Here is a 22,337-nt window from a genome sequence, read left to right as displayed (position 1 = left end):
TCTTCACAGCTCACTGGGTTTGGTGTCTGTGAAGCTTTGGTCCCTTGCAAGCCAAAATAAAGAAATACACAAAGAGACGTGCTGATCCGTCGAGAACTCTGTTCATTTTTATATTGATTGAGAACTTACACTCTTCTCCTGCATTTTCCACAACACCAGTTAATGTATAAAAACCAAGTAAAAAAACAACACTGGTGAAAGATGTGCTGGTGTACTGCGAGCTCTTGCGCTGCTTAGGATTACGCTGCTTCATCCAGGAGACCTCTTCATTGTACTCAATGAATGAGGTTATTCAGTTATTTGAAGACGCTAACGGGCAGTTTAACCTTCTACTACTGCCAATATATCGCGTTTTGTAGTAGCACCGGCCATGTGCAGAAATTGCTTGCACTGTTCCTCTCAAAGCCCCGAGCCGTTGACAGCAGGATAAATGGGAGGAAGTCAAAGTCCAGGCGCTGCGACCTGACGCTGCTCCGTCCGCCAACCATCTCACCTGTACGGTCATTTAAGGTCGAGGCCAAGCTTCTGACTAAGCAGTCATTGACGGATGAATGCCCATGCCTCCGTGGGAGAGGCAAAATTGCTCAGATACCTTTTCTGGGCGACACCTGAAATTGACTCACTTTTGGAACAGCCAGGTTCAGCTGATGAGCTTCCTCAAGCCTTCAGAGGAGCGTTGCTCTTGGGCACTTACCATCATCAGGTCACAAATTAAAATAAATGTGGCATGGGCAGGGCGGTTTGTCGCTTTCTGCATACTAATTAATTCAAATGAAACCCATTGATTAGCCTCTTTTGAAGCACCAAACATTAGAGTCAGGATCCAAAATGGTTTATTGCCAAGTATGTGTAACAAACAAAGAATTTGGCGCGTAATAATAAACATTGTGCAATTTTAAAAGACATCATTTAAAAATAGAAAATTACCACCACATAGGACGAACAAACACACAAACAAAGAGTACTTTCAAACAAGTATGTTATTAAACTGTCAAGTGTGAATTTATATGCATGAGGTGATTTTGCTTCAGGCAGATGGGAGTTAAGGGATGGCGCCTTCTATGTAAGACAACTAAATGCATTTTACATAGACTTGGATTAAAGTTTCATTCTAATCAGGGGAGAGAAGTCATTTTCAGCACAATAGAAGGGTTTAAGTATTCACCATCTAATCACTATTCTGATGTAGTATTTTGGTGCTTGTGGCAAACAGAGGTAAGATGAAGTATGAATCAGAAAAGAGTTAAGGAAGAATTTGTGACACATTATTCTTTTATCCCAGCAACAAGGCTGACACAGACGTGAGCCCTTGTGAGCTGAAAGACAAGTGAAAAAGCTCATTAATCATTTATACCACTTGGACCGTGTTCCCAAAAAAAACAGCATTGCGATAACTCATTTATGTTACCTCGATTGTCTTTCTAAAAGGCAAGGCAGCGGTTTGAGCACTTGTTTGAGAGTATCACAGCCTCAGTCTCAACAACATTTCACTGCCATACATTTACATTATTGACTATTTTATTTATATATATATCAGATATGTGTACATAAGACATAACATTTTAAATATTTTATAAGCTTATTGTCTTTTAGTTCAACCACAGATACATGCATCTATAAGTTATTTTAGAAAGCTATGACATTTTGCTCACTGAGGCCCTGTGCTTTATCAGTCCTCGCCTCATTTCTATCCAAACATGTAAATTTTGTCGTACATTGTTGTGTAGTACAGCAGCCTGGCTGTGTGTTTGTTGTTAGTACACACAATTCCTCACTTTACTTGTTCTGTCAGAGGGTTGAAGTACAAGCAGCACTCCAGTGTGAAGGTAAATCAAACTAGCACTGAGTTAAATCCGACAAACAAGCAAATGATTTTACAGATTCTTCTTGTTCTTTGTTTATTCTTCCTCTAAAATCCATAACCTCAGATGGTGCATGACTCACAGAACAGTTGGTGCGATTCTGTAAAGCGCAAGAGCTACACTATTTGTCTCACCTCACACATGTAACACAACCTGAGTAGAATAAGTAGAGTTGTACAGTTTCTGCAGCGTCTAGCAACACCTTGGTAGGAACAGAGGAGTCCCAACCCAAAAGGAAGAAAAACATTTGTCAGCATGTGAAGAGGCCTCATTTCTGTCACGTCTGGCTCGTCTGTGATCATTTCTTGTGAGTTTCAATGAAACATGTAATACTAATGTTGTCACTGACATACTGCACATCCACAAAATAAAGTTATTTTAGGACCAATAATTGTCAAATTAAGACCAAAGACCAAATAACAAAAAAAAAAGAGGAAAGAGACGAATAGCTTACAAAGCAATGTTGTTGTCTGTACTTGTCAACTATCTGCCTGCAGCCAGTTTTGAAGATGAGAGGAGAGTAGCTCTCTGCACTGCAAACTTACTGTGCATTTCAAAATGCTGCAAAATGTTAGCAATTTTAATTATAATAGCCATTCATTTTATCCTTCAAACATAAAACGTTACAAGGGACCAAGCAAAGGTCTTATGTTTCCTGTTGTTTCTTTATAACTGCGAAAATATGTGAGACGTGAAGTATGAGAAAGTGGATAGATGGCATTGCTGTGGCTGCCGGCTGGCTCCCAACCAAACTCAATGTATGATACTCTATGTATGCATTCACATACAGGTCATGGAGGAAGACACCCTTTATCATCATGACATGCATGCACATATACTTCACGTTTATGCTTGTAAATGTATCATTTGCATTAGTCATCACACGGATGCAGTGGCATACAGTTGACTATTAAGGTGTGTCTCAGTTGATTCATGATTGTACACTGGAATTTACCAATGGGTTGTGGCTCACTGTGGTAACAATGTGGGAAGATGGTTGGTGAAGCATGGCATGAACAGGGTGACCGGTTTAACAAGCATGGAGGCCTGTTTAGGTTAAGTATGAGTGACATTAAGGATGGTCGGCATGGCCATACCAGACTGCCACACCTGTCTCTTAGAGCTGAACACGTGACTAACTCGAGCCACCTCTGGGAATTGGTGGACTGCATACACAATAGGTTGTGGTCATTTTAATTTTGGGTTTGTTTTTTCAATTACACAGCACTTAATGCTTGCTAATATCTATAGCGAACAGAAACTAAACCTTGACCCATACTGTCTTCTGGAGTGCATTCAAGTAAGAAACAATGAGAAGGAATAAATAGAGCAATCCGAAGAAAAGCTCTGTTTCTTCGCTCACATTAACAGGTTTCTACTAGGTGGGTTTAAAACAAAGCAGGCTTAGAAAGCTACAATTTTGGACAGAAATAACATTTTAATTGCAGTGTAAATTGAATGAAAACTAATTCCACCCACCCTAATCCAGTTTGCATGTTGTCAGTTGCCATCCAACCAGTAATGAGTTGTCTAGTAAAATGAATAGGCCGTGGGCCATTCACTTAGTGGAATATATTAAAACAAGATATACAAGGACGGGACCCGTGAGTGGACTTGTACAATAATGTTTTAGCTCATACAGAAGCTGTATTGATTTATTTCCAAGTTGATGATAATAAATTGTCTGGTTTTTTTTTTTAGCCCCAGTAGCTTGTGAACCTCCATCTGAGTTTTTTTTAATCAATGTGTGTGTATGGTAATACATTTTGGCAAAGAAACCTGTGTTACCACCGCCATCGTCAACAAACCACATATTACTGTGAAATACTAGGCACCTCCACACCGTCAGAGATCATTTGCGAATGGAGGAAAAACATATTTGAATAGGCTGAGGGCAGCATAGAAGCAGAATGAATGAATGAAAGGATAAACAATTAAATAAATACATGCGCATAAAGAGAAGTTATATTGCTGCCCTCTGTTGGTTACATTTAAAGCTGAGTGAGACATGACTTGACCTGCAAATGTGAAGTTCCTGTTTTGCCACACATAACCTTTTAGCTGTGACAAGAATTCAGTTTTTATGTTTTAAATAATCTCTCTTTGGGTTGCTAAAGGTAAAATTGAGGTTTAATCGAATCAAATCGAAAAGGGTCTTTATTTTTTTATATGCAGCTTTTCATCAAACCTATTTTTATGTTTGTATCTATCATCAGGAAAATGAATTAGATGTTTGCCATTGTTGAATGAAGACCGGTGCTCAATATGTGAATTCACCTCAGTTTGGAAATTGTATTCAAACCAAAAGACACAAAGTAAAAGCTGCCGTTAGGTTTTATTCATTTGAGATAATAATCTTACAAATCCAGCAACATTTTGAACAACATATCCTTTGGTTTTCTTGACTGAACTGTGATAAGAAAAAACATAGAGACGACAAAAAAAAGTAGTATTTTGTAAAAGGGTAACTGTCCAGGTTTACAGGTAACAATGTGTTTATCAGTTGCTCCTTTATGGTGTTTGAAGGCAGTTCAGGTGTCTCATTCATACTTCCACTTGAGTAAGTCCTTAACTGTTGTGCTAAGATATTTGTATTTTTTTTTTACTTATAACGTGTTTGTTTATTGTATACACACAAACATATATATATATATATATATATATATATATATATATATATATATATATATATATATATATATATATATATTTATTTATATATATATATATATATCAAACAATTTATAAATATGTATAATAATAACATATTACACTATATATATATATATATATTTATATATATATTTTTATATATATATATATATATCAAACAATTTATAAATATGTATAATAATAACATATTACACTATATATATATATATATATATATATATATATATATATATATATATATATATATATATATATATATCTATATATATAGATATATATATATACATATATATATATCTTTTTTTTATCTGTTAATTTTCTTGAGAATGTGCAATTGTGTCCCAGTTAAAGGCTGTTTATATTCACAATTGACAAAGGTGACTTTATCAATCAATTAATAATATATTTTGTTCTATGAAAAAAATGATTTGTAGAGGCTCTATGAGGTGGTAGCTCTGAGAAGCATACCATGTTAGATTAATTGATCAAGTATTGTATAACCTAGTTGTGTTGCTTTTTGTGTTGTTGATAGGTGCACTTTGGTGGAACAGTTTCGCAGTTGTAATGTAATTTGTATTTTTATTTCACGACATTAATAAAACAAATCCTTGCAGTGACACGTTTTGCATAATGCATGACTCATTAGTCTTTTCAGCGAATATCCTATCTTTCTTTAAAATAAAGAACTAAACATACATACCTAATCTACACATATTTTATATCTTTGAGATTTTTTTTTTCATGGTGGCAAACGGCACTTAAGGCCATGTCCACTCAAACACGCAAATCTCTAAGAGCCACCACTAAAACAAAATGTTCTCTGCGTTGAATCCTCCCTGCACGTGCTGCCGGTTGAGCCGTGGTAATCAAGCGGGATGTCTGAAACACGGTTCCGGGGAGGCGCGCACCAAACGGATACGGGATGTTCAGTCCGTGAGCCTAAAAAAAGAAATAATTCTGACTTTTAATGAATATTAAAAGCATTTTTTTTAAACGTGCCTCGTTGACGGGTGGCGAGGCAGCGCATTAAGGCCGGTGGCGGTGTTCCTACGGTGTTCCTGGTTAATGTAGGTCAAAGCAGTGACGGAAGGGTGTCCTCCGTTGAACTCGCGGTATTAATCCACATCGCAGTCCTGCAGATGGCGCGCACAGTCAACTGAGTGCCCTGGGTGTTCACCACGGAGCCCACACAACAATATCCCTGGAGCCTGTTCAGCTTAAGAGATGGCGATTGTCTGAAGCGACACCTCTGTCTGCCCTACAGCTGGAGAGCTATGAAAGTTCAAGAGTGCAGTTTTAATAAATCTAAAAAAAAAAAAAAAAATAGAAGAGCTTTTCGCAGGTTTTAAAACGCGCTGCAGCTCAGAAGTCAGGACGGTTTATCCGACGGGCTGGTCGAGCGTAACCTTAGTTGACCTCTTTGTCAGTAAAAGCTTGTTTTTCAAGATGCAGAGCGGCTTACACTGAACATCCTGTACTCTGTATACTAGAATCACACTCATGAATAATATATTGAAAGTATCTATTAGACATTACCATCCGCGTGGTTCATTATTCTGATCTGAACTACAGACAAGCGTGTGCGTACACACGCACACCTGTCACTGTCTAGACAGGGAGGGGGCATTAAGGCGGTGGGTGCGGGGGGGATCCCTCATGACCCATTAGGCTACTGCCTTATTCTATGCCAACCAGAATATATCTCAAGGCGTTGGATAATGACAAAAAAAAAAAAAAATCAACAACAACAAGAGAAAAAAAGCAATCGCTCTATCAAATCTGATTGGCCGGCTGAACCGACACGAATTTTTTCCCCCGCTCGCAAACCCGAGGTCAGCTCGGGACGTTAAAAAATAAATAAATGAGAAAATAGAAATGCGTAGAAAGTAGAAGACATGGCAGACAATCTAGCTTGTTGGTGGCGGGGAATGATTGACGGCGCTGCTGTCCAATGGGAAGCTGCGGCACAGCTGGCTCACTGTACTGGCAGAGGCGGTGTCCAATGCAAAGTTCAGACGCATGATGGACACATAACTGACAATTCCCCCGTCCTTTTGATCCAGACTGGTTAGACGTTTGAGTTCATTCACAATTGCGAACGCGGATATTTCCCCCAGCAAAGCGTTGGAGCCCGCACAATAAAAACACATAGGCTTATACATGAAATAACTGCGCGTGGGTTTATGTGGTTGACGTGCACGCTCTCGCTGGGGAGCGATACCACTGCGAACCTGTTTTAAACCTCATCCTTCACGGGTTTCGTTACGCACCATGACCTCCATTTATACATTTGCTGCGTGTCTGCTCTGGCAGGAGCGAACTTAAACACCTCGAGTAGGAGGAACATTACTACTACAACTACTATTACTATAACTCCCACCACTTCCAGAGAGACATAATGGAGCCGGTTTCACCGTCCCACTGTGCTCCCTACGATTGGGGCACAATAATGTTGACGGATTTCTGATCCAACCCAAGACAGTGCACTGTTCTTCCAATAGCAGCTTTAAGTGAAAAGGCGTGCCTGCATGCCCCCCTCCTCCTCTCTTTCGTCCTCCTCCTCCTCCTCCTCCTCCTCCACCCCTCAAAGTACTCGATGTATAGTTAAAAAATGGGAGGGCACACTTGAACCGAGCTGCTCTATGAAGGTAGGCTGCAGCGTGTGTTTATTGATGAGATGAAAAGAAGATGGAAGTGAGAAATGAAACAAAGTAAAGGAACATATTAAAAAAAAAAAACTATACGCGCTTCGTCGGCGGAAAACAAGGGGAGCCGTGGGAACGCTGTCGCCACTTTTTGAACGAGCTTCGAAGTACAGGTAAGAAATTGAGAAAAGTAGGAAAAGGGATGGGTCTTTACAATATCTATAACGTAATTATTACAGCGGAGAAATTAGAGGAATTTCCTAAATAAGAGGGGGAAACATGCTCGTAGACTTTAGGGTGATGTGCATGAAATACCACGGACTTCCATGTAGTTGTGGCTGGCTTTACCAAGCAAATATAAAGCTCTACATAATCGGAAACTTCATTCTTTAGAGGATTTCAAACATTCAATAAATGTGACGCCAGCGTGTACGAAATGAAATGAAGCCAGTCCCTCGTGTTGCGGGGCTCAGTTTTTGTCTGCCAGAGGTTTTGTTGTCCATTTATATTCGACTACCAAAAACGCGCTGCCCTGGCATGACGCAAGTTTCCCCATCTGTCATTATTCTCAGCATGCCCCTTTACCTTTAGCCCTTTACTTTCGGCTTTGCCCGCGAGCCGGGCCAGGGGACACTTGAGAGAACAATACTCTGTGAAAACTGTGTGCACAGGTCTGATTCCCTCAACCAGCGATGCTCGCAGGCTGCTTGTTCACGTTTTACACACTGTGAGCCCGGAACAACTGTGGCAGCCGACGTGCGCATTTGGCTTTTAGGTCAGTTATTTGAATCCGAAGGAAACGCGTTTCCTTATTGCAACGGACCGCCAAAACACACTATCGCTGCAAATCTATTTGTAAAAATACATCTCAGTTTGTGGAACTTGGCGGAATAGATGGTTTCGATGTTTGAAATGCATCGCTGTATAGTAGCGAGCGGCTCCGATACAGCGCTTGTGCTCAGACAGATGTCTAGCCTACATTTTTTATGAATTAATATCAATACGGCGTGGCATTTATGAGAGATGGGCTTTCATTAAGATAGGCTCAGCAGGCGGATGGCGAGGCTTGCTAATATTGTGTCCGAAGGTAAAACAATACTGCAGGTTCATTTGAGATAAATCACAACTAAATCCAGTGGGACTCTGGGCTGGATTTTTGGTGCCATGTTTCCCCCAAAATGAATGATCTCTTTAATGGTCGCTATCCGCTTTTATGTCTAGCCTACAGTTCGTAAAAAAAAAAATGTTCCAATGTGAGGATGTTTTGGCAAACGGTGGCCTAGATATGGGGCCATGCTCTGGTGTAATTAAAGTTGCAGGAGACGCTTCCTGCGTGTCTTTTGAGACATTTTGTTGCAAAATATTCATGGGCAACTCGTGATTCCTTTGCTCTTGCTTATTAGATGGCAGTATAGCGGCACTTCACCCCTTAAATAAAGTTAAAACATGTCAGTATATGTTTAGCTTTGGCGCCATTAAAAAAAATAAATGGAGCAATGACTGCCCAAAAATTCTCAGAAAGGGCCATTGGGAGTTAAGCCGGAGGAGCATGTCTTGTTCTTTTGGGCTCCATCTATCCGTGCGAGATCATGCGCGTCTCTCTCTCTCTCTCTCTCTCTCTCTCTCTCTCTCTCTCTCTCTCTCTCTCTCTCTCTCTCTCTCTCTCTCTCTCTCTCTCTCTCTCTCTCTGTGTCTGTGCGTGCGTGTGACTGCGAAACGGACAGAGTGTACTTGCCTGGGTGCGTGCGTGTGTGTGTGGCAAACAGATGTTGTCCCAAAGCGCTTGGCTTTGTCAGATAAAGAGAGTAATACAGCGTGTTCTTGTGCCTATTATGAGCGATGCTTTCTACAATACGGTATGCGTCTGCTTTTAGACACATGCAGGTTCGCCCGTGTGGCCCAGAAGTTGTGTGCCGGTATCTTTGCGTCAACACACTCGTCATGTTAGAGGTAGAGAGACTCCGGTGTGGGCACTGCTGTTTTACGTGAGAGGACGCAGGTTGGCACACACAGGAAGACCGGTCCCGGGTTTGACACATGGGGGGAGGTTGTGTGAGCGCGCGGCGCTGCGTCCACGAGCTCCCTCGGTCTGTGGATGTGTGTACCTGTGGGTTTATGTGCGTGTTTTTTTTATTTTTTTTTTATTTTTATTTTTTACCACATACTTGTGCGTTCATCCCTTCTCACTTTAGTTGTGATCACTCCCTCCCTCCCCCTCTCCTCTCTCCCCCTCTCCTCCCCCAGCGTCTTCATTCAGAATATGTTTCCACAACTTAAATGCGATCCTATAGGCTTGGTTATGTAATTCACGGCTGCACTGGATCGTTTGTTTTCTGAATGGATACATTTTGAGAGCGGAGCGTGCACGGTGCAGCCCGGTGTAGCAGATATCTGACGTTACACTTTGATGTAAGATTTCAGATGGGTATGATTATAAATCTGTACGATGAATTGGAGCATATTGATTGCTCCAATTCATGTGGGTGCAAAGAACAAATTGTTTCGCCACAGAGCCAACACTGGCTGGAACACCCTTCATCTGAAAAGAAACTCCACACAAACTTAATACCTGTATTTTTAGACATTTTATTGTTTGATGAATTGAAGGGTACTTGTCTTGTTTTGTAAGTGAGCTCTCATCACGGCTTGATGTAAAAAAAAAAAAAAAAAATCAGCACAGAGAGGTGTACAGTAGCTACTGAAAGAGAGACAGCCAATATGTGCGTTGGGAGTGTTTGTAGTCCAGAGTATCAGGTGCCTAGTTTCATCTCCGTTAAGTCACTAATGAGTATATATATGTATATATTCCACATGTGCATTAATATTCACAGTGTTTGAGCCATCGCCATTTGCCAGCTTCCTGTGTCACGGCTAAAACCCACCCATGACTAATGAATATTTAAGAGCATGTCTGCAGACCAAGGAAACTCATTATTATATGAAGGAGACCCAGCAGATAAACTGTGGACCTCCTCAGATGAATGCAGAGGGGTAGGGGTGGGAGGGGGGGGGGTCAGTTAATCCACACTCAGCAATCAATCCCAATTTTCTTTTGGCTTCACCATCCTTCACTCGCCCTCTGTTCTGTAGCTCTCTCACTCCACATTCAGCCATTTATTATTGACCAACAAACTCACACAATGTGTCCACAGCATTCAATTTTGAAATGTTTCGAGCTGATTTAGTCACCCTTTCGCACATTTCTCCCACCTGATTATTTGGGTTTACTCAAGTGAAAATGTGTAAGGAAGCCATGCTGTACCAATGTAATGAGTGCTTCTTTGGAAGGGACGTATAACAATCATCTTGTACTGTACTTGCACACAGATGGCAGGTCAGTATTCCAAATATTTTTTAAGCGCAGCGAAGGCACTGTTGCCCAAATAGTGAAGATAGAGACATCTTTCTGAGGCCTCCGCAATTGCTTCAACAGGCTTTTTACCAGGTCATTTTAGTGGCCCATGCACCTAATAATTACATTTATAGATATATGTTCATTATGTTGTTTCAAACCAACTCTCTAGAAAAGATTTTTCGGCGTTGTTGTTCTTTTTGGAAAGGCTAGTAGAGGTGCAAGAGATAATTTAACACTTTTCATGAACTGAATTCCCTTATAGCCACTGATTATTTTGCCACATAATATTGAATTTTATTATATTTAACAAGGAGAATTTAGAAAGTGTAAATTTGGTTGCAATTTTAGAAATACTGGCAGTGTAATTGTAATAAAATATAAATTATTGGATGCAGCACTGGACCTTTACAGATTAAGTTAAAGTCATATTGTAATCCATAATTCTAAGCAGGATATTTTACTACAGTATAACAAAAGACATACAAAAAAAGAAAAAAGAAATATGCACTTGAGTCCATCTTGGCACTTTGTCTACTCCAGTTGAACATATTTGGCAGCCATTTTGGGAATGCAATAGAGATCCATCGATATAACGAGCCACTTTGTGGATTGCATCCAGAATGTCACAGTGCTTGTTAACTGCTTGGCCCTTTTGTCTCAGACAGTGTTTATCCCTTTTCCCTCCTTTTTCGGTTCCCGTATAATTCTCGTTAGAAGAATATTCCCCCATGGAGCAAAACTAATCTTTGATGTGATTGCCAACTGAGACTGCTCTCAGGTGCACATCTTAAAGTTATTGTTGGGTCTTATAATGAACTACAGCGTAAAGCCTTCTTTTAGGTTAAATATTTGGTTTTGTTTAACAAGAAATGCTAAAGTTTCTCAAATAATCTTAATTGCAAAGGCATGCTGTTTTACAGCAACTGCTGCTTTTATACTGCATTTGAGTCCCCACTCTCCATGACAACACTCAAATACACCTTAGATACCTCTTAAGCTTCAGTCATATTAAAGACGTCCTATCAGTCAAATATAATCTAATTATTGATTACTAGCTAACTACACCTTGTTACCATATGGATTTATTTTGTGACGAGGAATTATTGGCCAGCCAGTTAGCTCCTGGCTAACACAACATACTTTTCTTCACATTACATTTTTTTAAATTCTTTAAAATACTCATAACAGGATTGCAAAACCTATTGCGAATGCATCCAAGTCGCTTTGGTAATTAAGGAGAGTTTTTCTTCAGCTGCATTATGCAACACAGAAATGCTGTTACAATGAGTTATGGCGATTTCCTTCCTGGAAAATAATATGCCTTGTTTGACTGCAGGGAAAATTTATCTAGTTTATTGCTTATCATTTTTCCAGGATAAAAAATATTTGGCAACCGTTCAGCTACGCATGATGCCTCAACAGTTATATGTCACATTTGTGAAGACAAAGACTTGATTTGTCAATTCATCGAGCAGCGATTTTCAAAATATTCTGTCTTTCAGTAAATTGGCTGATAGAATTACTTTTATAAAACTGCTCTGCACTCTAAGCCCAATGACTTTGAGGGCATGCATCATACAGAAAACTGACAAACAAAAAACTTTAAATCATGTGTTTTTTTTCACTTTTCAAAGGAGTTTAGTTTTGGAATCTCCCCTCCCTGCAAGTATCACAGGAATGTGTAATGAAAACACACATCGAGACTAAATATGTATTTGCGAATGTGCCATGCTTGTTGTCAGGCAGCTTTTATCCGGTTATAAAATGTTCTAAAGGCCGATGAAACACAGCTAAATATCCTTGTGCAACATTGTTTTAGGAATAATTATTTAATATTTCCCAAAATATAAATGTACACATCCCACATGGAGCAGTTCAACACACACTTGCCACAGGCTGAGCCTGTGGTGTCATTCATTAATGTTTACGCATGAATGTGGCATAGCACCCACATTAATAGCCTCTTGTTAAATATAATTCTCATAAAATGGTGTCCTGCAAATTACAGTACGTACAGGACAAACACAATCCAGTTGTGGGTGTAACCATGTGTTTTCATTACCTTTGATCAAATTGCTAACAGACTCTTGATTCATGCTTCTTTATGATTTCAGAGCTGGTTTTAAAGCTTTTCATTAAAAGTCATCTGTTTGAGGAAGTTGAACCGGAGGTTGTTTTTACAACGAGTACAAACCTGTTTTTAGTTTGTTTTCTTTCCAGATCCATGCAACCTGTTGTGATAATGTATATTTCAATGCACATTTCTATTTGCATGACAAAAGCACACATTCAAACTGAATTTCTATTCCGTCCTGTTAAACACACACGAAGGCCCAGGCATTTAACTGATGTGAAAAATGTATCCTGGATTCTAATAGTGAAGTTGTATGTTTGCCAAGGTGCATGTGTGTCCTCAGTTCACCCTGCTACCCATATGGTTTTCTACAAGTCATGGTGAGATCACTGCCTAGTAGAAGGGGTGGGAAGTATCGAAAGAGGGTTGAAGAAAAACAAAAAAAAGTAACGTAGTCTTCAGTGACTTTGAAACCAGTTTTACAGAGAATAAGTGCCGTGTACGTGCTGCGTCTCTCTTGGCTTCAGGAAGACTTTGTAAGCCTCGTGCCAGTAAACAGCACCCGCAGCAGCCAAACTGTTAAGATTGTGCACAGTCTTATTCAATGTACATTGGTATGCACTGTGCAATGGGGAATTATTTACACAAAAGTGTTTGTGTTGGGCTTTATCACAAAATGAAGATTGCTGGAAGTATTTCCACAGAATCTAAGGTTGTATTTTCTTTTCATTTCATTGACTAAGTCATTCATTTTGTGTTTTTTTGTTTTTAAATACAGCTGTAGGAAATCACTGTCATGTATTTTGGCATTTGAAAGAAATTCTAAAACAAATAATATTTGTTTTTTATTGTAAAAATGAAAGGAATTTCTCCTCTGAAACTGTCAACATTGTTTATTGCCCTGAAAATGACCTTGATAAAGACAGATTTCAAAATAGACTCCTTTATGAAGTTGGAAAACATTATCAATTTGACTAACTGCTTATTACGGAGATATTTTGTGTTCTTAGACCTCGTTAGGCATAGTGGTGTGGATTTACGACACTTAGTCCATGTGATGCAGGAACACAGACAGAATAAAACATGGAAGTAGTCTCCGCGATGTCACCCGTAGGTTTCTGAAGAGCCTTTGTGAAGCTCAAAGCAGGGCTCTATGACCGGTAAAAAAATTCATGAATGGGCCAAGAGGTGCATTTTGGTCAGGCTCAACCTGGGCGTACCCAGGTGACGCAGCAGAGGAGACCGCAGCCACGCCTTTAATTATGCCGAAATTTAAGCCGTAACATAATTTAAAAGTTCTTTAAAAATATGTCGATAGAGACAAAAGACATTGTTTGTAGCAGGCGTAAACATGTTTTTTTTCTGCTGTAAAGTTGGGCATTTTAACATGGCTGTCTTGCGAGATTGATCCTCAAGTTGCCATTTCAGGGGCTGCAGAGCCACTTCCGCCTTTGCTTCGTTTCTCGATACCAAAGGTGCAGCGAGAGCATGGGCAACCTGTTAAACAAACAAATGTGGTTTCATCAAAGTTGCTGGACTTGTTTCTAAATACATTTAAACGGATGCTGATGATTCTGATAACGTCATCTGTAGTTTACGCCACCTGCGTTACATTTTCAGTACAGATGCACTCCACGTGTCAGGCTCCACGAGATATTTAATTCAGCATTGTAATATAAAACCTGAAATAACAAAGCTTGTGGCAGCTGCTATGTAAACCAACATTAAGCCTATTTTTTTTTAAATAATTTCTATGAGCTGTAAAACTGACATGAATGCATTTGAAGCTAAATGTATTTCAGAGCCTTTGACTCCAGTAAGTTTTGCTGCTTGCTTAAATCTCAAGGTCCATTCATTTGCTCAATGTTATTTCATTCATAGTCCCCCATGGTCCTTTCTACGTATCTCAACATGTATTTAAAGGAAGGCAGGGCAATACCCTGGCAGCTAACACAGACTCATACAGGTAGCTGGAGTATGTCTTAAAGGCATTACTTTCACTTAACGTTAAAAGCCCTGTTGCTCAAAGATAAGTAAAAAAAATGTAAACCCTCCTCCAATTCCCAGTCTAACAATGACACCACAAACGACTTCGAAGCAGCACAGCCATGTGTCTGGACTTTTGTCGTAATGTTACCCGAAACGGTCGACGATCTGAGGTTACACTCTGCGGCGTATGTGCTATAGATTGTTACCATCAAGGATAATCATTCTGCTCCATTCAAAGAAGCCCAGACTGACCAGCAATTCATGTGCATTAGCGAGGCCAAAAGGCCAGATGATTATCATAAACGGAGCTGATGGGTGGTCATGTTATCTCTCCTCTTTGTGCTGAGAGTTGACTCTCTGTGACTCTGCTTTCTGTGCAGAGGAGACAACCTGAACTAAACCAACATGCAATCCTAATAAGAGGTGTAAATACTGGAAATGAGCGAGGAGAAGCTTCCATGACAAAAACACTGCATATATCTTCGTAAAACAAAGAAAGATATACGTGATCAGTGTCAAATAATGTGCAACGTTTAATATAGAACCAGTATTATCACATTGCAACAGAGCTTTCCTCTGCAGTTATTCCTGAGCTCGGTGAGTAATACAAAGAGTTGGCCCGCACAAGGTAACCTGCCTGCAAAAGTAATTTACAGCAGAATTTTACACAAAGTACAGCCTTAAAAAAAAAAAAAAAGGAATTTAACACGGACTGTAATTTTGAAAATATTGCTAAAAATCTTGACACATTATTTGACAGTTTTTCTGTTCCTGACGCAAGTGTTAGACAGGCACGCATAATGAACTTGCTGACTGTTAAAGTATTGATAATTGTGGTTCATATGAAGTTTTTAAGCAGTAGGATAAGTTGTTGTTTATAACTTTATATGTGTCACTTATTGTCATCAGTTTTTGGAGCTAGTGTTGGTGAAGTTGTTTACTCCAAAGACACAGTTACTGAGTAACAGCGTGTTCAGTGTTCTTTTGATATAGTTTATAGATATATAAAATGACTCCACCTGTTATAAATGACCTATTGTAGCTGATACTTTCCATAAATTACTGACTTTATTGTTCCTAATTAAAACCTTTATTTCATAGGGCTGTTCAGTGTGTTGAACTGTATATGGGGAACATTCTAATCAGATCAAATTTCTAGATTATATCTATTCTTCTTTTCAAGTTTGTCTTTACGAGAATGTCTCTGGATGTAGATGGTTTATTTTTCCCCCCCCCTTAAGCCTTTCTCTCATTTCTTAGGAAATTCTCCAGTTCTCTTGCAACATATTGTATGAATAAAGTTGACTAATGTGGTAAGATTGCACCTACTCCCATTAGATTAACAGAAAACTGTACCTTTGTGCCAACTTTGGTTAATGCCAAACTGCACTGCTGTAAGTTTAACTCTATATCTAACTTGTATTGCTGGCCTGCAGACCAGGCTGTACCAAGTGGTGAAAGTGTGTATAGGGCACTCATGTGGTCGGCTGTGTTTCAGTGTGTCAGCGTTACACTTTTAGATATGTCAAATGACCTGACGAGACATATATAATGTGTATTTACAACACAACAGCTTGCCAAACTAGAAATACACCCCCGTAAAGCTCAAAATAAGCAGAGGATATTTAGTATTAAGCGATCTGGATTTTATATCTGTAGTTAAAGACTACCCAATTTGAAGCTTTCAGTAGTTTACCTGAATAATGGCGCACTTTTATCTCAGCCGGATGGTGCATGTAGTGTTGTTGCCGTAGCTACAAGCTGAAGAAATATGTTACATCACGAAACCTTTTCACAAAATTTAACATTTCCACCGTTTCCTTTGCCTGTGCATCGTTAAGAAGCAGCATGTTATCAGTTTTGCACAGCGTTGAATTGTTTTTCTGATAGGAGATCCCGTTTAAAGGCCAGTATATTGAGCCTGCCAGATTCCAGGAGAGAGGCGAGCTTTGCTGACCCTTGAAGCACAGACCGGCTAACAAATAGTGCAGGGTTGTGCCGAACTGCTTAAAGCACCCTTGTGAAAGTTCAGCTCAGTGCTGGACCACCTCCACAGCTGCTGGTGAGACACATGGTCCAGAAGTTCGCAGGCTCATCACATTTCCAAATGGGGAATTAATTAAGTAGTTGTTGGTTTAATTCAACATTTTAAAACATAGTCCATTACAGGTTCACTTCATATACGTACACATGCATGTGGCAAGACGAGCCATATTGTAAAATGTGTCTAAAAAATATTCTGTTTGGATACCAATTGTCAGCACATACGTAACACATTACATCAGAGCGAATGTCATAGCCACATCGACACAATTCACATTTGTAAGACACGTCGGTGTGTCCACACACACACTAAATAACCAGCTTGTTCCGACAGGGCCCTTTAGTCTCCTTTGTTGTTTATGCTGTTTTGTACTTGTGAGAGTGTTTTTATTCTGTTTCGTCTCTCTGGTGACAAACATAATATAGCCTACACTTAACCTAAACGTTTTCAGAGGCTTCGCTGCATACGCTGTACTCTACAGTGCTTGTTAGCAGAGGTCCCACCGTATCCTGTCATCATTCAGCACAGAACATCTTTGTCCTGTTTTATCTCCCAAGGACATAAAGTGAAGAGAAACTTTGTTTTCTCTCAGAGAAATAAAGGTGCCGCAGCCCCGCTATACAACACAATTCTCTTGTTGGGAACGTGCTTGCTGACGTACAATCAGGGAATAAAAAGATACACATAAGACCACGGGCATACAAGTAGATATCTCCTGCCAAACAGAATTAATTAACTCTCGTTTATCATGATACACTAGTAATAGACAGAGACGTCCTGTATGAGCATCTTTGTAAGTTCATGAAGATCTCTCAATGGCCCGCAAGGTCCTTTTTTTGGAGAGGCAAAATGTCCTCGACGTGTGTAGTAGCTGTAGAGAGGCAGTTGCTGTGGACACTTGAGCCTAAATGATAACTCTTGAATTTAGCATTATCTGCTTCGGGGGTTAGAGGTGTTTTAGAAACTATCATATGAGTAGTCAGATGGTTCTTTTTGGTCAAATGCTCATTAACAAAAGCACAGCCATTTGCCAGTTCTGAGATATCCCTTAAAAGCGTCCTTTCCAGCACCAAAGTGAGATACTGTCTTTATAATTGTAATGGCTGTGAGCCAGCAGTTGCTGTTTGTTTTTTGCCCTCTATGCTCTTTTTGGAAGCTCTAAAATACAGTTACTGATGGCACTAATTCATGAATGTTTGTGTTCCTGAAAAAGTATATTAGAAGTAGATTATCCTCCCATCTGCAAATAGACAAAGGATGTGCTATGGATAACGGGTGGCGGTGGTGGGTGTGTTTTTGACAGAAAATGACGAAGTTGAACAAGCTGTCCTGTCAAAAAATATTTAAACTGTCCTTTACTTGTGTAGTGGTATTGTAGTGTGTGTTGTTATTTGTTTGCCTGAGGAATTTATTTGAAAGCCGCACATCCTGTCACATTGAGATTCAGTTGGACTGAATGTGTTATCGCATTGATCCGCTGTGCTATTTGAGACATTTTAGTGGCAGCAACTAAACATGGACAGTTAGATTGAATTTATGAGGACTATAAAGAGTTAACAGTTCCAGATAGTGTATGATGCACAGAAATGCACAAACATAATACAGTTATTCAAGCAATCTCGATTGAGCAGCGGCCATAACATTTCACTGGCACTCTGTAATTACTTCACAATGCTTCTCCCAAGTAAAGAGTATTCACGACAGGAGTTGTGCATTAATGGAATACTATTTTACAGCGTTTGCATATTTTTTAAACTGTCCCTGGTGGTGAGCTTGAAATCGAAACTGTATTTATTGAAGGGAGAATCACTGGTCTGTGTTGTAGGTGAAGGGCCAGTTCAAAGTACAGTAACAGGACGTCTCGTGTCGAAATTGTTAGGACAACACCTGGTTTAAGTTTAATTCATACATGTTATAAATCAGAGATTTCGACACATTTCAAGACTATTTCATTGGTGATGTTACACCGCACGATTTCAGTAAAGGGAGAAGGAAGGAGAGAAGGAAGAGTGAAAAAAAATGTTGTGGAAAAATCTTGGCTCAACTTGTCAAACAGCCTACGTGCTTGTTGATGATGCTCAGTGACTGCTATAAAGGCAAATCAATTAAATTGTGAGACTGTGGGGTGTTTTGTTCTGCGTCTCCTGAAGTGTGTGTGATTTAGGTGCATACCTTACCTGTTAATTGCTTCACAACGTTATGGACGAACACTTGAATGTAATAAGAGCGCTCTAAATTAATCCGATTCAATCAGCCAACACAACATTGCTGGGTTGAGATGAATATTTAGTTAACTAAAAGAATAATTATTGAATTGTGGTGATCAGATGCAATAGCATTAGCTGAGGATTAATTAATTTTTTTCAGAAAAGTTTGCGACGCTGACTGATTGCAGCGAGGTGTAGCTGTAAATTGTTTTGCCAGGAGTGAAATGAACGCTGTGTCTTCATTGAACACACCTCGAATTATCACTTGTCAGAAAAAACACATCATTTGATTGCTGCTTAAAATTTCCCAGTGTGCTCTTCACACATTTACATTGTTTACTAAATCACATTAGATCACGTATCCAAACCATACTATTAAAGTATGAGTTCTGGTAGTTTATATGCTAATGCACATGGGCTAAATGGATCATTGAAATTAATAATTACAACGTTGGACAGCGACGGTTAAGCAGCAGAGATTTCAAACAAACTCATAAATTACTATTAATTAGACGTAACACAAAACACTCTTGATAAGGGCAAATCTGATCAGATGCACTGAGGTGCTGTATACGCACATGCATGGACATGAGCTTTTCACAATGCCCCGTGGCCCTTTTGTCTCCAGATTTAAATGTATCAAGGGCCTTGAATATATGCTTGTAGTGTGTGTTGTAAGCAGTATTTGCATATTCAGGATGTATATTATTCACATGGCTGATACTGCTCCTTTCATAAGCACGCCTCTTATGTCTGTCCTCAATCCCATCCCCCATCTTTCCATTTTATCCCCCCCCACCCCATGCCCCCCTCCCTTGATTAACTAATGTCCGATTCGATGCAGCGTATTTCATGAGCTTGTCACCTAATACAGGCAGCTGATTAACCTGGAGTCTGGCTGGTGAAGTTACAATCCTCATCTCCCTGTCTTCGGTTTTTTTTCCTCTCTCTCTTCTTCCTTTTTTTTTTTTTTTTTTTTGCCCCCCTTCTTCCCCCACCCTCTACCCCTCCTCAGTCTTTGTTGTGGCGGCAGCAGCAGAGCATGCATTGCATTGGCGGTCTGAAGCATTGTGTCTGATTTCCAGCAGACAAACTGACCTCTGGGGATTTATTGACAGCAAACTCCACAGAGGCAGACACAGAGCTGGGAGCATGGAGAGGCAGCCAGAGAGGGGAGGAGGGTGTTGGGGAAGGTTTGTAGGAAGGGAGGGAGGAAGGGAGGAAGAGAGGAAGGTGGGAAGGAAAGGGGGGGGCGGAGGGGGTGGCACAGACAGAGAGACAGACAGATGGAAGAAAGGACGACGAGAGAGTTTCAACGTGATGAAACAGGAAACAGGTAGCAAGCAGCACACAGAGATAGATCTCAATACGAGGAGGGTAATACACACGCCCCGATTTTAGTTTAATTCAAAAATGTGTTTTTTGGTGGAGCGTTTGGAAGTGAAAGAAAATGGCTGCCTCCTACAAGGATCTAATTAATTTTGAAGGATCATCAGCCCCTTTAGTCCAAGGCAGGGTACAGGAGGGAGGGAGGGAGGGAAGGAGGGAGGGAGGGGGACAGACCCCTGGGCTGATTAGAATTCACTGCAGGTAGGCGCTGGCTGCTGCTCACCCACTGTGTCACGGCTAAAATGGAATCACTGTTGTGAGTGGCAGTCTGGGCAACTGAAGCCTGCTTCTCTTGGCCTGCTCCTTTGTTGCCTGCGTTCACCTCACTTTACCCCTTAGGCAGGTGGATTTACATGTCTGGGTAGCGAGGGATGCCAGAGAAGGAACATACATGTTTGCATTCTCTAACAGTCACGAAACAAAAAGGCCTATGGCACGAAAATACAGCCAAAGCTAACTGTTGCTGGAAAAGAAAAAAAGGTCAAATATTTGCCACAGTTATGGATTCAAGCATTTTGGCTCATATTTGTGTGCAGTACTTTTACGACCAGGCATTAATCATGATATTTGTGTTGGTTTTCACTTCGACTAAGTCAATTTTTTATTGTTTCAGTGGCATTAGTTAGCTTAAGGCAAAGGTTACACTGAGTGAAGCTCGTTATGGTTAGGTATTAGAACAAGGCTTATGTTGGGGGTTCAAGCTCATATTAAGGTCTATAATAAACGGGCTGCAGGTTGCTGTTAGAGTCATGTTCACAGCTACGGTTGGAGAAAAGCTTAATTTTAGATTTAGGGGTTAAGGATTTCACCGTAAAATATATTTTCTGTCCTGACCAAGACGGAAGAACTAACCAGCGTGTGTGTGTGTGTGTGTGTGTGTGTGTGTGTGTGTGTGCGCGCGCGTTTTTGTGCCAAAGAATAATCCGTCTCAGTATCGAGTGATCACCCTCTACTGCGAGACACGCTATTACTTGTCTATATCTAATCAGCAGATTTGTTAGTTGACAAGGACATTTCAAAAAAGCAAGCATGTGTCTCGCTGCCCGCAGTACTCCTCAAAGTGGGGCCTGTGGACACAAACCAGGCGGTGAACACAGCTATTTCACTTTTTAAACTTTAACCCCTCGACTCTGGTTTTCTCCCACATATCCTGCGTCTCCATACTAAACTTATTCAACCATTTCAGAGGCCTAAAATCTATTACCTTGACACCGCTAGTGGAAAAACACACAGGTCACTTACTGAAAATCACATGCCTTTCAGCGGTAGATTTCACCTCAGTGTCTCAAAGCGGGAGGTGTGTTCTCTGAAAGTACTCGGGATTTGTATGAGAATAATATGTGTCAACATTAACGTACAGGTCTGGTCAAATCCTAGCCTCGTTCTGTTCATTCAGCAACACACTGTTGTTACTGGCATTCCACAGAGAGCACTTGATGTTCATGTTGTAGCCAGCGTGACAGCTCCGAAACATTTTTACTTTGTTTCCAAAAAATATGTAAGAGTGTCAGATCACACTTGTAATTCTGATCCAAATTCCAATGAATGATAAATATTCCCACCCCAGCACACAAAGTCATTTCCACATACCTTGAAAGCTTTGTTGGTAAAAAAAAATATTTGAAGGCCCATTTGACAAACAAGAGAGAAAATGTAATGGCATTTTTCATTGGTTTAATGCATTTTTTCCAGCTTGCCTGACCATTATGTGGTCGGTTTTGTCTTCACTTTTGGGATAAACCCTTTGCATAATAATGTGTGTGTACAGTAGAAGAGCAATCGTGTGGGGCGTTCTAACCAACTTATCACATGCTTAATGTTGTTGAATGCCTGTCTTGTGTTTTTCAATGAATGCCTTGTGTAGTTCATTTAGGACTTTTTTTTCCATTATTACAACTTCTAATGTCTGCTCTGTCTGTATCGGACATTGTCTTGTTTAATTTGTGGATATGAACATGAAATGGAACAGAAAAATGTACACACACGTACGCACACACACACACACACACACACACACACACTCTCTCTCTCTCTCTCTCTCTCTCTCTCTCTCTCTCTCTCTCTCTCTCTCTCTCTCTCTCTTGTGGCGAGTGTGACTA

General features: G+C 40.1%; 1 protein-coding gene across 1 annotated transcript in view; it reads left to right on the top strand.

Moving 5' to 3' along the window:
- Positions 1-7,143: 7,143 nt before the first annotated feature.
- Positions 7,144-22,337, top strand: part of zbtb20 (zinc finger and BTB domain containing 20) — a 32,396-nt gene continuing 17,202 nt past the window's right edge. Inside the window, exon 1 of the mRNA XM_068601361.1 lies at positions 7,144-7,353. The gene's annotated coding sequence lies outside the window, so the exon portion shown is untranslated. The remainder of the gene's footprint in view (positions 7,354-22,337) is intronic.

Source organism: Clinocottus analis, unplaced genomic scaffold (genome assembly GCF_023055335.1).
Source record: "Clinocottus analis isolate CAN_PGR_092001 unplaced genomic scaffold, fCliAna1.0.p SCAF_5, whole genome shotgun sequence".
NCBI classification, from domain to species: Eukaryota; Metazoa; Chordata; class Actinopteri; order Perciformes; family Cottidae; genus Clinocottus; species Clinocottus analis.
This window is presented reverse-complemented; position numbering and strand designations above follow the sequence as displayed.